Here is a 14,971-nt window from a genome sequence, read left to right as displayed (position 1 = left end):
TTTTTTTTTTTTCCCCTTTATGCTCCGGCCCCGCTAGCTTAAAATCCTGGGTCTATCCCTGGTTCACGCTATAAAAAATTTGAGAGAATAACACAGCAAACACTTAAACTCTTTCTTGTTTGGATCCTACAAAACAATATATATATATATATATATATAGAGAGAGAGAGAGAGAGAGAGAGAGAGAGAGAGAGAGAGATAGAGAGAGAGAGAGAGAGCAATTGATACAGGACATGCCATTAAAGAGGCAACCAATTACAATAGTGTTGGAGGCAAAGTAAAAGATTAAAAAAAAAAACTGAAGAAGCAAGCGGTTTGGCTAGCATACCAACTAGTTAATTTATATCAAAAGACATAAAAATCTTACAATCAAATAGAATCCATCTTAAAAGTAAATAAATACATGTGGTACAATTAGATAAATAAAAGGTTTGTCAAGATGATTAGGTTTGGCAATGAAGAAGACGCAACAACTATTGAAAAGAGTAATCTCTATCTTAAACTTGTGATAATAATGAAAATGCAACAACTACTAATTATGCAGATCTAGCATAATCTTATTTTGATTCAACAACAACAAAAATGACAATAATTACCATAAAAAAATTATATAAAAAAACAGCCTTTTTATGATATAGCCAAGAGTACAATCAAATACAATCAAAGCTAATAGAAGGAATTTTAAATCGATTCCAATGATAAAGGAGGGATTCACTTAAATGAGGAGACCAAGAAAAAAGGACAAGTATATGTTCTGAGTATAGTATTGAATTTTAAACTCTATAATTCAATTTGCTAACTATTAAAAAACCTTAGCAAATTGAATTTCTACAACACGGATTACACCATTCAAATGAATTTTTGCAAGCACGGATACTACTAAAACTCTATCATTCAATTTTCCAACTACTAAAACTCTATCACACGGATAACACAATATAAACCAATAATGTTATTGCTGTCTCAAACATTTTTTTTAAAAAAAAATTTAAACTTAGAAACAAACAATCATATATCAATACAAATACCCACAACACAAAAGGGGTAGTAACAAAATTAAAAAAGAAAAAAAACAGCAATAAAAAAGAACAATACTATTAATCTAATCCTTACATTGAACTATTATGTAGGGCAGTCACAAGAATAGAGGTTAAGAGCGACTGGGATTAAGAGATACCTGAATTGAATCATCCAGCTTTTTAGTATTAATATAGTGTGAGGAGAGGAAGAGATGAAGTTAGAAAGCCAAAGTTTGGCGTTAGGAAGCTGAAGGATTGCCATTTGAGATTGTAACCATGGAACACAAAGGGTTTCTGTTTGAAATTGTAACCGTGGAACACAAAAGGTTGCCGTCTAAAATTATAACCGTGGAACACAAAGGGTTCACCAGTTAGAGAGGCCCTCTTCAATACATTAAGAAAAGATGTTCACAGGGGCCAAAAAGACTCGATCATAGGAACTTAGAGCACTTACGCATTGGTAAATGAAAACCACCTCGACCGGATCAAAGTAAACAACAATTTCAAATCAGGCCGCCCCTTGCCTTGGGAGAATTCACACACGATCACCAGCTTCCCCAAAATAATGAGATTTTTAGTATCGTTGTTTAAGTGTTGTGGAAATACGTGTTGTGGTATTTAAACATTAAAAACGGTTGTTTAAACCCCCCCTACCAAACACCCTGTAGTAATCCTAAATTATAATATACTAACTCTCTGAGCATGCGTGTGCTTAAAGGGTTTTCTATATTTTGGGGAAAAAGTTAATAATTTGCATCCATTATAATTTGAAATTACCACATTTTCTAATCACAAAAAAAACTAGAGTTGTGATGAGTATTATGCGTTTGCAGGTGAATACATAAAATAACCAAAATAAGTTAATGTGATCTTTTGGGTAATAATAAAAAAAGTTAATGAGAAGAGGTTAAAAAGGCTAAATGCAATATTAGAGCGCCACATGGCAAGACCTCATGCTCTCCCACATGAGATTTCTACTTTTATATATATACTAGTCACTAACCTGTGCAGTGCAGGGGAAAATTCTTAGAAATGCAAGACCTCAATGGTCTTCCTATTGTTGCCTTAACTTTGAAAGTTTCTGACAAAAATAATTGATGTCTTCTCAAAATTGTGAAAACTAAAACTTGATTGAAAAATATGGAGAACAATTAGTGTTGTGCTAATTTTTGTTGTTGAAGATGACGGGTGATTGTATCTAGAATATGCATTGGTATATATAACATTGTAAAACTTAAATAAATAATCAATATATGAGTGAGAGAGAGATAAGGTTGTAAAAAAACGAAATTTTGGAAGAGAAAATACTATAACGGTAGATAAATGAAGAGACACTTAACGCTTGATGCCTTCTCAAAATGGTGAAATCTAAAACTTGATTGAAAAATATGGAAAACAATTAGTATTGTGCTAAATTTTTTGTCGTAGATGATGGGTGATTGTATCTAAAATGTGCATTGGTATATATATCATTGTAAAACTTAAATAAATAATCAATGTATGAGTGAGACACATTTGAAATGGTAGTTAAACGAAGAGACACATTTGAAATGTTAATTTTATCTACTAAAAAAATAATGAATTATTTAATTTTAACAATTACTTGAAATTAGAAAGATGAAAACAAAAAGTTGAAATCAATTAGGATAGCTGAATAGTCAAATATTTGTATCTAATGAATAATAATGTTTGTCCATGATCTGTATTTAATTATTTTATATAAAAAATAAATAAAAATAAAACATCATAAAGAGAAAAATGATTTAAAGAGAGAGAGAGAAAAAAAAAAGAGTATACTAATCAAAAATAGTTCGTTGGCATAATGCTTATATTTAGTTTTTTTTGGAAATAGGTCAGGGGTTTTATGGAAGCTAAAGTGAAAATTGTGGAATCATTAGAAGACTAATAGAAAAATAATGGAAAAAAAAATTATTTGGTTTATTAATGAAAAGAAAATAATAATATAGATGCTAATGTGGCTCAACAGGAACATAACAACAATAAATGATACGTTTGAATAGCACAATTGTTGTAGAGACTTGATGACTAATAATTAAAAAGGAATAGGTATAATATAAGTCTAATACCTTAATTATGGACCCGTTATTATCTAATACCATAATTATATCACTCAAAGAAATAAAAATAAGTGTAATTTCCCCTGAAATTGCTCCTTACAAAACGTCATCTTGGTATGGATTCCATGGTGCAGGAAATGTTCAATAATGTGCTCCAATCAAAATGTGTAATTACTTTTATGTTGCCATTTCAAATTCCCATCATAACCCCTAAAGCCTCCAATTACACATGCCATTCTTCACTTAAATGTAATTTAATTTATTATTTGGTTCTTCACCTATAGAGATGAAACCACATCCGTCTGGAATTGGAAAAGACTCAAGTATCATCTTTGCATCACAATATGTGCTTAAATTTTTATATGATTATCCCTTGAATTTTAGAGTCATTCGGATTGTTTACAATATTTGAATGGAATAATCTCTATCTCCAATTGTATTGTATCATTACTCTCACTCAAATTGTTGGATGAATTAATGAAATACCTGATTCATGCTCTACACCACCAAAACCCATTAAATTAAATAGGCTTAGACTTTAACTGAGATTAAGCAAGGTAATATCCAGACAGAATATGAGTTTTGGGGCTTCAAGGAAGGTAAGCTGTAATTTTTTTCTCTTTGTTTAACGTTTTAATTAGATAATATTACTATATTATTGCAATTTATATTTTTAATTTAATGGGGTCTTCAGTCTTCTGTTTGACTGCAAGAAGAATTGCACTAATTCTCTTTATTTTGGTAGAATTTTATAAACAATGCAAAAAAGATAAAGAGGCAAAGATGCAAAATAAATTCAAAAGCAACAAATTGCTACCCACATTCTCCAATATATGCATGTCCAACCACAATGTCAATTTAAGCAAATAAGAAAGCAGAGAAGATATAGCAGGTCCTTTTTTCTTTTCATTATGAATAAATATAAAATTGTATTGTCCCATAGTGTCTGAAATTAACTTGCTTTATTCATTTTAAACTGAAAAGTGACTACAATTTAGAAGAGAAGATCTCAACAATGTTTGAAATACAACTGCTGGCATAATTAGAACATTTCTGTTTCTAATTATTTTGCAATAAATACAACATATATTGTGTTACAGTAGCCTTTCTTTTGAGAAAAAGTTACATAATCATGTTTATGTAGATAATATACCAAACAATTCAGCTATAATTTCCAGCAACCAACAAAAACAAAGGCTTCATCTTAGTAATAAACAAATTTTTACATTAAATCTATTTTTTGTTAATTATTTAGACATCGTGTGTCAATCTAAAACTCTACATTAATTATAATACAGGAAAATATTATGAACCATGCAACTTTGGGCTTTGGCCAACCATCGTGCAAATGCCAATATTGTGGTGCATTATTGTGGTATGAAGAACGTGTATGAAAAGCAATGCATCATAGAAATCCACATATTCAAGAAGATAATGTGTTATTTGAGCTAAATTTAAGTCACATCAGTTTCTATTCTAAGTGGAATATAAAACCATGACCACTTACTACCTGCTGCCCATATTCAATGTTTTCAAATAGGCATGAACTGCTCAAGTATGCCATCTAACCAAAATTTAAATTTTAGCATATATAAGTTTTGACATCTGTCTATTTATTCCCGCCTAAGATAGTAAGATATGAATTTTGAATGGTTTACATACAAATATAATTTTAAAGTAAAGTGAAATTTTATTTGTTTTTAAACAGTTTTGTCTAAAAAATTATGTTTTTGTAAAAGTAAAAAATATTATTTTTGTTAAACTATACCGTGCATCACACAAGTCAAGTATTTAAAATTAAAAAAAAAAACACCATCACCCTTAATAGAAGTTATTAGAAAGAACAAAAATCCACTGAGAGAGAGAGAGAGAGTATTCACAGTTTTTTTGTTGGAAAAATATGGATTGAATGTGAGAAGTTATATCGAATTTATACAAAATAAAATATGGAGAAGAATAATCAAAATATACGAAAGAGAAAATGATAGAGAAATAGTAAAGTAGAGAGTAGTGGGGACATTCAATGGCAAAGAAGGAGGGAAAAGTGGAAGAAGTGTAACACCAAATGTAGACTAATAGGGAGAGTAAAGGTCTATTTGGATACCGTTTATTGCTGAAAACTAAAAATACGGTAGCAAAATAATTTTTAAATGTGTAAATAGTGTTGTGAGACCCAGTTTTAAAGTTATTCTTGCTGAAAAAAGTATTTGTAGGTCCCGTGAATAGTACACAGGACCCACTAAAAAAAAGGCACCCTTCGGAAAACACACTTTCCAAACTCACACTAAGAGTTTTTTTTTTTTTTTAATAGGAAGAATAAAAGTGAGTAAAGAAGATGTAGAAAATAAATGAATGATGTGGTCGCTGATATGGTTTAATAGGAGTGTAACAACAATAAATACTACGTTTCAGCTTTTAAATATATATAGATATAAATTAAATAGTACAGATACAGCTACACCATCTAGCCTATGGCGGCTTTATACAAACATGAGTTCAAATTGTATTTGAAATAGGGAAATAAGCGTAGCACACATACCATTTTACACAAGTTTACAGAGTCCAAAAAACAACTGAAAATATAGAATGGGCAAATGTAATATACTTTTTTACGTTTTTATTTTCCTAGCATTCTGATCAAACACACTTAATTTTTTGGTCATCCCAGTCAGAACGTCAATTTTTCTAACTCGATTTTCTGCCGTGTATTTCTATCTCAAAAAATTCATAATGTATGTGAGAGACTATCTCTGAAAAAATCTAAGTTGATGACAGATGGTAAATATTAAAATTTAAACTAATAAAAAGTAGATTTTTTTTTTTTTTTTGAGGGAATAAAAAGTAAAATTTTAATCATTTCTATTATTTTAATACATAAATGAATGTAAACGAAGAAGGTGGTGTCCAATACAGAACTTTACTTCAAATGAGAGTTATACAATTGTGATATTAAGATAAACTATCAAAACATATTAACACTTGCACTTGGATACCCCAGATATGATAAATTTGTGTTTATTCAAATATCAAGGTTTATGAAATTACTACGCTGATGCACCAGCATCGAGCAATAACTTCAACTTCTAGCCATATAAGGCAAGTTTATTAATGCATATTAACCAGTTATTATTTACAGAATTGCTCGTCCTTGAGATGAGTCACATTATGCTTCCAAAGTCTCAACTCTTGTGTACAACATATATAGTACTCTACAAGAAGCTGAATGTTATTGCTTGTCAGTTGCCAAAAGACAATACGGCTTACTTTGATATCCTAAAATGACTAATTTGGACGTTTTCAACATGAGTTTCTGGAAATTACTCTGCTTTCTGTGAGTTATAAATTTGCCCCAGCTGTATGCCCTATATTTAGCAGGGTTTAATCACTTGTCAGCTCCTCCAAGGGCTCAACCATGGTGTAGGATGATGCGTGTAAGAAAAATGCAATGGAGAACCTTTCCCTCTCTGAGTTCACCACCACCCTATGCTCCACAATCTCATACTCGTCATTGGTACAAACCTGCATAATTTTCCTTCTCTGAGAGAAACTGGTCAACAATGAAAGCCCCCAAATACATACCAATTCCAATATAGGGATGGTAATAATTTAATTGGACTACAGGACTAGTACTTGTATCAATATGTTTTGTATATATGCATACATAGAAACATAGACATAAAACGATTATACATATACTCTGCTTTAGACATTGTAGACAGTGTAGACGACTTACTTCTGTCAAATCCTATTGTGTAATATCTTTCAATTTTCCAAGGAAGAACTTTGCCCGTAAATGGTTCCTTCGGTTTTTAAGTAAATCATGCACCTAGTAATTGTTATGTGACTGCAAGCATGTTGTACTTAGAAAACTTAATTTGATTAATTGAAAATTGTACCTGAGTAGTGTCACCAATGTTGATGATATAAACATCTGGGGTGGATTTGACTCAAACCCACTCTCCATCTGTTTTCTGCTTCACTTCCAATCCTCCAACATCATCTTCGTTAAGGATGGTCAAGACACCACTATCCTAGTCTGGTGTCTACCAAGACCAAGAGCTAAATGAGGGGAAGGGCAAGGGCAAGGGTTATAGTGATTGAGTCGGATGTAGCTGTTTGATCTTTGAAGAAGCCATGGAACCTATCTGCTGGCAAGCCTAGGCTCAGAGCAACAAGTTCCATCAACTTGTAAGCTAGCTTTACCATCTCTTGAGTATATTCTTGGCATACCTTCCAGGTTAGTGGTCAAGGGAATCCATCAGTTCACATAGATTGAATCCTTAATTTGTCCTCAAACCAGACTTCAAATTTGTTTTTCACTCTAAAAGAAGAAACAATTTTTTGCATAGACTTCTCCTATTTGTTAGTAGTATTTATTGCATGACTTAAAACAACAATCCATACTCAATCAGCACTCATATGGAAGAAAGAGATTAGTTTTAGAGTGAAGCCAAATTTGATATAGTACCTTGTCAAATGATCTAGTATACATTTTAAAATACAGATTATTATTATTATAATTATAATTTTAAATCTCTTTCCTTCATTGACTACAAACCCACTACGGTTCATTTTGGATCGGAAGTGTGATAGAAGTCACCATATCTGAATTAAAATGCAAAACTGATGGTGATGAATTTATGTATTTTTCAATGGATGTTGTAATTGTTACTCATGTTGAGGTAAATGTCTTTGTTTATTATAATTGCATATCAGAAGACAATTTGCTTCTCTATAACTCTTATTGCTTTTTTTTTTTTTTCCCCTTTTTTAAGTAATATGAACCTATTGCGTTTTTTGGTAATTAGGATAAGGTAATCTACAATGTCATAAAAACAACTGCATGGTCATCAATCCTTATCAAATGCATTTTTTACCACTTGTTTCCTATTTTTCTTGGCTAGAAATCTGGAAGTAGTCATTAAAAGATCTTGTCACTTAGTGGCAGTGCTAATTTTGTCTTGGGAAAGGATATTCATGCTCTTCCTTCATCCTCCAAGACCATAAATAGGAAATGGCAGCAGACTAATAGTGAATTTCTTTTCACTTGATTTGCATTAGGCAATGTGTGTTAAGGGGGTTATACTAAACCGTGACATAAATGGAAATCTAAACAGCAGAGAGCAAATGTTGAACTGGAAGAAATTTTTTATTTTTATGGTTTGTGAAGGAGGGATGTTGAAGAAATTAGAGCTTTTTATAAGCTTAATGGTACCGAGCATCTGATGCAGATTGGTTAAGGATAAATAAATATTTTATGTAGATTGGTTAAAGAATAATAAAATATTTTAATATTTTATGTTTTTCCTTAACCAATCTGCATCGACATCTTAACTTTCTAACATCACATTAGTTCTTGAGTGCATACAATTTGCTCTTATAAAAAAAATTGTGTTAGAAAGTAATTTCTTTTAAAGATTGGTAAACCATATAAGTGGAGTGGAGGTGGCAGGTTTCAACTCACTTTTATCTTCTTCTTTTTTTATCCTTTTTTTTTTTTTTTTTTTTTTTTTGAGAAACAACTCACTTTTTTCTTCTAAGCATGGTTTTAAAAACCAGTATGGTCTAAGAACCATTTTTGCTCCTAGTTCCCAATTTTATGGGTTTTTATTAGACCGGATTGATGCCCGTTCCATATTGAACCAGTTCAACGGCCTGTTTCAATCTGGTTTTTTAAAACTATGCATTAATCCAGTCTGATAACATTCCTAAATATGGTCAGCAAAACAATTCTTTGAACGTACCGGTTTTTAAAACCATGATTATTAGTTTTCCTTATTTTCTTTGTATAATAGTAAATCATCAAGAGTCTAGTTATTGAGCCTTTTATTTTATAAGTCTTAAATGAAAGCAAAGATAATTTCAAGAATCTAATTACAAAGCTTTTGGTTTCTCCAAAAAAAAAAAAAGTCTCTTGTATTTTAAAAGCCATATCCAAATAACCAAACCAGAGGAGAAATCTAGCAAGATATAGCCACTAAGTTCAAAATATGGAAGCTATATGTTTTTATTCCCCCAACTTGCATCAAAAGCATTAGATACAATATGTGAATGTAAAGCTTTAGAATCCCTTTGCACTGAAAGAAAACCAAGACAGCTTCGAGAGTTCTGTGTCATGGAACCTTAAGCCATGGCCCTTGTTATTACATAATAAGTGCATGTATCAAATTTACAACTAAGCCCCTTGACTCGGGTTGTGCCTCACAGGTTTGAATCCTTAGGGGTAGGGGTAATGTGCAGAATAGCTGTGTAAAGGGGTTGTATATAGTTAGTTAGGTAACGTTTGAAATAATAAAGGAAAGTAGCATCTCGAGTTTTAGAAACTCGAGGTCCATATTAGAACTTGAGTCCTAAAGACTCGCCTTGTGAGTGAGAAAATGCCACATAGATCTTGAGTCTTTAAGACTCGAGTTTCATGCAAAAAAATTTCACCTATCGTGGCGTTTTTAAACCTTACAATGACGTTTTAAAGTCCTATAGCGGCGTTTTCCTGCAAAATTTTTTTTTAAGTACCAGGTTTACGGAGCACTATAGTGGCGTTTTTAAGCCCTATAGTGACGTTTTAAAGCCCTATAGCGGTGTTTTTATGCAATTTATGGAATTCAAGTCTTTAAAACTCGATTTTCACGTTGATTTTTTCCCACTTTAGGCCCATCCTCTTACAAATCGAGACTTAAAAACTCGAGTTTTATCTTGGAACTCGAGATGCCAATTTTCAACATTGTTTTAAAACGTGACAACTAACTAAATTTTTTAATATTTATTGTTATTTAGAAAAAAAATTCCTTAGGGGTGCTTGTCCCCTCACTGTTGCAACAAAAAGTGTATATATCAAACTTAGTCTTTAACCGCTCAGATTTCTTTCTTTTTGAACAAACACAAACATTTTTTCCCTTAACTAGAGCTGGAAATTGGGTGAGGCAGACGTGCTACACTTCGATACATGGAACATCAGAGAGTTCTTTGTTATTTGCTAGGTTGCAGTGGTCTCTGAATGAGATCAGAGAGTTCTTTGTGATCCATTCAATACAAACAAACTACATGCTGGTTTCATTTAGGTCAAGCACCCATGGTGTATATACATGATGATAATAGTAGTTACACTATCTATAAATCATAAGTAATTGACAGATATGTGTAGGGAATTTAATCAAAATCCCAACCTGTGAGAAACAAAACAAATAGAGAAAACACACGTCAAAGAAAATAATCACACGCACAAGACAACATTTACGTGGTTCGGCAATTTGCCTACGTCCACGGAGTTGCAGGGATTTCACTATTATCAGGGAAAAAAACAATAGTGCACAAGAACACTCTCAAGAAACCCAAATCCCAATTACACCCTAGCACTCTCTCACAGAAAAAATAAGAATAGAAGCTGACTGCCTCTCTTTTCTCTATTTCCTCTCATGTGGCTCCTTACTAGGTTAATTGGAATTTTTCTTTCTTTAATCTCACGGCTACACGTTTGTTTGTCAAAACCTAATATATATATATATATATATATATATATGTCAAAGTCGGCTGGAGAATTCCTTTTACAACTAGGATTCTATTTACGTTGACTTGGGCTTGGCAATTAAAGTCATACACATGGCCCATTTCAACAAATCTCCACCTTGACTTGAATTGATCAAGCTACACGAGCAAACTTCTCCATCAGCTCCACGTTAGCCCTTAAGGGCTCACAAGCTGCAAACATTAGCCACAATCCTCCATAACACAGTCCCTCATCCCTGCAACTCATCCTCCTGTCCTCAAGCTAGAAGACCAATTGAAGCTGCGCACAGCTTCAACTTCTCAATAGTGACACCCTTAGTCAACATGTCTGCCGGGTTCTTAGATCCACAAATTTTCTCAAGCATTACCAGCTTATCTTCAACAAGATAACGGATAAAGTGGTATTTTGTCTGTATGTGCTTCGACTTTGAATGAAAAGCCGAATTTTTGGCAAGAAAGATTGCACTCTGACTGTCACTATGTAGAATGCCCATCTTCTGCTTCTTACCCAATTCATCTAAGAAACCATGTAGCCAAATCATCTCCTTTCCAGCTTCAGTTGCTGTAACATACTCAGCTTTTGTACTAGACAAAGTAACAGTCTTCTGTAGATTTGAAGCCCATGATATAGCTGTACCACCCAGAGTAAAAACAAACCCAGTAGTACTCTTTCTACTATCAATATCACCAGCAAAATCAGCATCTACATAACCCTGCAGTTTCAAACTTGCACCGGTGAAGCAAAGACATGTATCTGATGAACCCTTCAGATATCTCAGAATCCACTTGACTGCCTCCCAATGCTGCTTTCCAGGCCTACTCATGAATCTGCTCACAACTCCCACTGCATATGCAATGTCTGGCCTTGTACACACCATAGCATACATCAAGCTGCCAATAGCTGAGGCATAGGGCACCTTACTCATATGGTCCCTTTCTTCTTCTGTCTTCGGTGATTGTTCTTTGCTTAGTTTGAAATGACTACCCAAGGGTGTACTCACTGGTTTAGCTTCATTCATGTTGAACCTGCTGAGAACTTTCTTCACATACTCTGACTGTGAAAGCTTCAATGTACCATTAGCCTTGTCTCTAATGATTCTCATACCAAGGATTTGCTTTGCAGCTTCCAAATCCTTCATTGCAAACTGTTTGGACAATTGCTTCTTCAGATTATTAATCTCTTCAATGCTAGACCCTGCAATAAGCATATCATCCACATACAACAGTAATATGATGTAAGAATTGTCAAAAAACTTAACATAGCAACAGTGATCAGCTTCACATCTCTTGAACCCAATTCTGTGCATAAAACTGTCAAATTTCTTGTACCACTGTCTAGGAGCTTGTTTTAGGCCATACAAGCTCTTTTTTCAGTTTGCAGACTAGATTCTCTTGTCCTTGAGCAATGAACCCTTCTGGCTGAATCATGTAAAGGTCTTCCTTTAAGTCACCATGAAGGAATGCTGTCTTCACATCTAACTGCTCAAGATGTAAGTTTTCTGCAGCCACCATTCCCAGTACTAGTCTGATTGTTGACATCTTCACAACTGGAGAAAATATCTCTGTGTAGTCAATGCCTTCCTTCTGCTGGAACCCTTTAACAACTAATCTGGCCTTGTAACGTTTACTACCATCATGCTCATTCTTTATTCTGTATACCCACTTGTTGTGCAAAGTCTTCTTTCCTACTGGCAATTCAGTCAGTTCCCATGTCTGATTCTCCAACAAGGAATCCATCTCATCCTTCATGGCTAACTCCCACTTGCTTGAATTCTCATCTTGCAAGGCTTCATCATAACACTCTGGCTCACCACCATCAGTAAACAGGAGATAATTTAGAGTGGGTGAATAACGCTGTGGAGGTCTAATGTTTCTGGAAGATCTGCGAACTTCAGCTACAGGTGTACTCAGATCTACCTGTGAATTTACATTCTCCTTATCTTCTTCACCCCTTTTCTGGACAGTACCTTCAGTCAATTCATCTAAGTTGACAAACTCAGATTTCTTTTGATCTATCCCTGTAATATCTGACACTACAGTTGACCTGTCCTTGTACATAACCTGTTCATTAAATATCACATTTCTACTTCTGATGATTTTCCTGTTTTGTTCATCCCAAAACCTATAGCCAAATTTCTCATCACCATAGCCAATGGAAAAACATATTTTAGACTTTGCATCAAGTTTACTACGAGCATCAGAATCAATATGAACATAAGAAACACAACCAAAAACTTTTAAGTGTGAAAACTTTACCTCTTTACCGCTCCAAACCTCCTCAGGAAGTCTGAACTCCATGGGAACTGAAGGTCCTCGGTTTATCAGGTAAGCTGCAGTACTAACAGCATCAGCCCAAAAAGTTTTTGGTAGTCCAGCATGCAACCTCATACTCCTAGCACGCTCATTGAGAGTTCTATTCATGCGCTCAGCCACACCATTTTGCTGTGGTGTCCCAGGAATGGTCTTCTCCATCCTAATTCCCTGTACAGCACAATACTCACTGAACCCTTCATCTATGTACTCTCCTCCATTATCTGACCTCAAACATTTTACTTTCAAACCTGTTTCTGTCTCAACCATGGCCTTCCACTTCTTAAAGGTTTCAAATACATCTGATTTATTTTTCAGAAAATAAACCCATACCTTTCTGCTTGAGTCATCAATAAAAGTGATGTAGTACCTTGAACCTCCAAGGGATGCAACCGGAGAAGGCCCCCACAAATCAGTGTGTACTAACTCCAATTTTTCAGCCTTCGGTGTCCTGCCAGTTTTCAAGAAGCTCACCTTTTTCTGCTTTCCTAAGATGCAACTTTCACACATGTCAAAATCAATGGACTTCAATTCTGGTAGTTTTCTTTTTGACAACAGCATCTTCATCCCTTTCTCACTCATATGACCAAGTCTGCGGTGCCATAGGCTTGTATTAGTACTTGCATCAGCAACTGCAATTGTGTCTCTTGGACTTGAGGTCATGTACAGAGTACCAGTCTTCTTTCCACGAGCCAATACCCTAGCTCCCTTTGTAACCTTCCAAGTACCACCAACAAATAGTATTGCATGCCCTTCATCATCAAGTTGTCCAACAGAAATCAGATTCCTCCTTAGGTCAGGAATATGTCGAATCTTCTCCAGTAACCAAACAGACCCATTGGGCAACAATATTCGAACATCTCCCATACCCACAACATCCAAGGCTGAACCATCAGCCAAATACACCTTACCAAAATCACCTGCAACATAATTCTGTATGATTTCTCGGTGTGGAGTGGTATGAAACGAAGCTCCTGAATCCAAAACCCAATCATCAAGTGGACTGTCTACTGCAAGAAGTAATGCATCATGTACCTCTTCTGTTACAGCATTAGCAGAATCATCTTCATTCTTCTTCTTAGGACTTTTGCATTGATTCCTAAAGTGACCTGTTTTCCCACAATTCCAGCATTGTACTTGTTGGCCTGATCTAGATTTACTTCTGTTCCGATTAGAATTTCTGGATTTTGATCTGCCCCGATTTGAATTTCTATTATTACCTCTGCCTCTTGTCTCAAGATTTAGGGCAGAACCAGATCTTGAGGATTCACCTGCATCTCTTCTGCGAATCTCCTCGGCCAGAATTAAATCTCGTATATCATTGTACTTGAGTTTTTCCTTTCCTGTAGAATTGCTTACTGCCATCCTCATTGCCTCCCAACTGTTTGGCAAAGAAGCCAAGACGATCAGAGCACGAATCTCATCATCAAAATCAATTTCTACAGACGACAATTGATTTGTGATAGTATTAAATTCATTCAGATGTTGTGCTACTGATGCATTCTCTGTCATCTTCAGGTTGAACAGTTTCTTCATCAAGTGCACCTTATTGTTTGCTGACGGCTTTTCATACATACTAGACAAAGCCTTCATCAGATCTGCTGTGGTCTTCTCCTTTACAACATTGTGTGCAACAGACCTAGACAGAGTTAACCTAATAACTCCCAATACCTGTCTATCAAGAAGAGCCCATTCATCAGCCTTCATAGCCTCAGGTTTTGTCCCCAAAAGAGGCAGATGCAATTTCCTCCCATAGAGATAATCTTCAATCTGCATCCTCCAATACGCGAAGTCTGTGCCATCAAACTTTTCTATTCCAGACGACTTTCCTGCTTCCTCTGCCATTGCTCCCACTCAAACCTAACCCTAGGCTCTGATACCAGTTGTAGGGAATTTAATCAAAATCCCAACCTGTGAGAAACAAAACAAATAGAGAAAACACACGTCAAAGAAAATAATCACACGCACAAGACAACATTTACGTGGTTCGGCAATTTGCCTACGTCCACGGAGTTGCAGGGATTTCACTATTATCAGGGGAAAAAACAATAATGCACAAGA

This window comes from Quercus robur, chromosome 11 (assembly GCF_932294415.1).
Source record: "Quercus robur chromosome 11, dhQueRobu3.1, whole genome shotgun sequence".
Taxonomy (NCBI): domain Eukaryota; kingdom Viridiplantae; phylum Streptophyta; class Magnoliopsida; order Fagales; family Fagaceae; genus Quercus; species Quercus robur.
Note: the sequence above shows the minus strand (reverse complement) of the source record.